Source organism: Mustela nivalis (genome assembly GCF_964662115.1).
Source record: "Mustela nivalis genome assembly, chromosome: 3".
NCBI classification, from domain to species: Eukaryota; Metazoa; Chordata; class Mammalia; order Carnivora; family Mustelidae; genus Mustela; species Mustela nivalis.
In genome coordinates, this window is record NC_139022.1 from 85723844 (window position 1) to 85727451 (window position 3608).

Here is a 3608-nt window from a genome sequence, read left to right on the forward strand (position 1 = left end):
TCATCACTGTTTACAGGCTCTCTCTCTGTCACACACCCAAGACACACACACACACACACACACACACACACACACACACACACACACACAATGCTACATCATGTGTTGTTAACACAGATCTCTTTCTCAGACTGCCACTTTTCCCCAACCTTCTGGAGCCACCTTACTCCAAAACAAGCAACCCACTTAGATCCATACGCATGTGTCAGCTGAGCTAAGAAAGCAATTCTGAAGCATTCTACTATTTTTTTTTATTTGAAAACGAGCTTGCATTTGAAAAGTGACAAGTGTAAATACAATGAGAAGCAAGCAAATAAATTGTATTTTTTGATGATTCAAGTGAGTGGAAATTTAACCCATAGTTGATTATATTCCACACCCAAGCTCTGAGTGCTGGCACGAATTGTCAGAGTGCTGTTACAGCTGTCTGGGTAAAAGGATTTGCTTAAATATGCTCATGTTGGCCCTGCCAGCATGAAAATTAAGGGCAAAGTCATACCGATAGATAATGAGCCCTTTATCAAGGAAACTGTGTTGGACAATCTCAGTGCTCAGAAAGAATTTTTCAAAAGAAACTCTAGCCTTTGTTCCCTCCACTGGAGGAGATCCAGAACTGTCAGAGCTTCTGACAGAACCTAGCCTAAGTATTCAGACAGCCTTGCAGAATAAAGGAAACACATTACCATCAGCCTCCCCAATCCAGCTCCAAGCACACAGCCTTTTCTCTGGGTCCTGCCAAGCTGTGTACGCAAAGAAAACACTTTAGATCAGGTAAGGCTGTATTCTGACAGGACCAATTTTTCTAAAATTGGTTAGAGTCTTTTTCTTTAACACTCAAAATCCTTGCTGGGTGGATATATCATGTGTCCAAGGATTTCCTTTCTTTGGTTATGAATAAGATGCATCTTGAAGGAATGACCGACCACTCAGAATTTAGGATGTTTTGTAGATTATCAGTTTCTTTAGCCACTTAGGTCTACTGTTTTCTGTTTTAAGAAGGGTGTTGTACTTATGATGGCTTTTCTACTGGATTTCAGTGTTTAAAGAGGACTTTCACGTGAACTATTTTATTTGATGCGCCCCGGGCCCTGGGTTGCAGGCAGAGCATGTGTCGTGATTTCCATTTTACAGATGAAGAAACAGACTCAGAGAGAGGCTGTGTGATTTGGCCCAGGTCCCACTGATGGTAAGCAGCAGAAGCGAATCTCCACTTGGGCCTTCTGCCTCGGGGACTGTAGTCCCTGCTGCCTCACTCTTCAGTGATACCTTCCCCGTTCCTGTTAATGAGCCTCTTATCCTGATTTTGTGACAGGCCAGTTCGAGGCAACTTTCTCCTAACCACTGCAATTATCAACTCATTTATCATCACCACCAATCAAGGAGAAACTCTAAAAGGGCTCCCAAGGGCACCTGGGTGGCTCAGTACGTTAGGCCTCTGCCTTCAACTCAGGTCATGATCTTGGGGTCCTGGGATCGAGCCCCGTATCAGGCTCTCTTGGTGGGGAACCTGCTTCCCCCCTCTTTCTGCCTGCCTCTCTGCCTACTTGTGATCTCTCTCTATTTTTGAAATAAATAAATAAAATCTTAAAAAAAAAAAAGGGAGGGGCTCCCAAACGATCTGGGTTCATCAACTTAGAATTTCAGACCTCTGGGACTGCCTGGTCCCTCTCCTTGGGCAATCCTGAATTGGAGCTGCCAAGTGCCTTCGGCCTCTACCTTACCTTGTTCTTTTTCAGATAAGAAAACTGAGTCCCAGAGAAATTAGGTAACCATCTCTGTGCTACAAAATTAGCTGATGCTCCAAGCCACCAGCTCCTGAGTGCCAGCATCATGGCAAGTACCTGAGCCTCCCTGACTCAGGCATTCACCTCCCTCGTGCAGCTTGTGGCCTCACTAGTATCACTGGGGTTTAGCTAATGCCTGGTAAATACTGGCCAAAGAGAAAAGGCACTGTTGAGTTATTAAAGAAAAGATTTATGATTCTTATGCATGCTTGAAGGCCTGTCAACAATGCTTTTATAAAGATTACTAATCTTGTGCATAACTTAGGCAGCATGCCACTTGAAAAACAGGAGAAACTATGCAGGCTGATGATGCAATCTGAGGCAGAACTTCTTTAAACCTGAAATGCCATAAAATACTTGACCATACAGTTCTGTGGCAAAGGAGCCGGCAATTCCTGCTATTTTTTTTAAATCACTGAATTCAGAGAGGAAAAAAAGAATACACGTCGATCCCCAAGCCATTTACCTGACCATGAAGGATGGCTCACACACCCTCATGCCCACCAGTACCTCCCTGCCACAGGCCACGGTGGAGCCCATTAAAACTGTATCCTAAGATTCCCCTCCTTCAGGGAATGTTCCCTCACCAACTAAGGACTAAAACCCCAGTGTTAACTAAGTCTGAAAAGCTCACTCTTCTCCCTAACAGAGATGGTTTGGCCACCCTTTCCCTTCTTTGTTCTTTTTTGGAAGGGTGCTCTGAAGCTGGCTTACCAAGAGGCTACCACACAGAAGGCTGCAAGACCATTCTTCTAGAGTCAAAACAGCATCATGCAAGTGAGCACGAGAACCGCTAGTGGGAGGTGGGCCGAGCTGATGCGCTTTTGCTCTGGTAAGAAGCTTTGACTCAACCTATGACTTTGCACTGGAAGAAAGTTCACAAATAGAGAAGTTTCCCTGTAAGGACAGGTCTTTCTTCACCTGGCAGGTGAGTGGCTCTTGCCCTCTTTCTACCTCCCTGCAGAAGAGGTTGTTGGGCCAGGCTCAGCAACAGAAAAACACTCTACAAAAGCACACAATGAAGCTGAAAAGAGGAAGCAGAACAAGGGTTAATGGCACTTCTTATAAATAGAGCACGGGTCCAAGCGCTTTTCACAGATGAATTCAGGGACTCCCCACAGCCACCCTAGGAGGGATGGCTACACCACTTCTCTCACTATTTACGGATGAGGCAAGTGGGCATGGAGAGGTTAGGTAGCTGGGAGAGCTGAGCAGTGAACGCAAGCAACTTGGTTCCAGACACAAAATTCTAAACTAGGGGTCTGAAAACTATGCCTCGCAGGCCAAGTCCAGCCACATCTATTTGTGTAAACAAAGCGTGCTGTCTACAGTTGCTTCCACATCACCAAGGCAGAGTTAGTACTTGCAACAGGGACCACACGGCCCACAAAGCCTAAAATATTTACTCTCTGGCTTTTTACAGAAAAGTGTGCTGACCCTGCCTCTCAATATCATCCAAGCAAAGGAGGAGGACTGTCCATCTCGCACCTTTTTAAAGATACAAATACATCTGAAAGCTGTTGTTATACAGTTTAACAATTTAGTATCTGGAAGACAGCTTAGCATCAATCTAATTTTCTCCTGTCTGATTTAATGATGAGAAAGTGGAGGTCTGGGACAGAAAGAAATTAGCCCCAGATGACACTGAGTGACACCAGCAGAGCCAGGTCCAAAATCTGAATCCCCATCCCTCAGTTCCGCTGTGTCTGAGATAACACTTCAATTATCAATTAACACCTTAGCAGAGATTAGTTGAAAATGAGGAAATTATAGGCACCATCCAGTAGATGGAAGTTAAAGGGAAGTATGGAGAGTCCAAAAGGG

General features: G+C 44.8%; 1 long non-coding RNA gene across 1 annotated transcript; it reads left to right on the forward strand.

Annotated features, from left to right (window-relative positions):
• Nucleotides 1-692: 692 nt before the first annotated feature.
• On the forward strand, nt 693-3264 carry LOC309860817. The gene is made up of 3 exons (XR_014309653.1): nt 693-771; nt 2478-2616; nt 3208-3264. It is a non-coding gene; the product is annotated as an uncharacterized lncRNA (long non-coding RNA).
• The last annotated feature ends 344 nt before the right edge of the window (nt 3265-3608 follow it).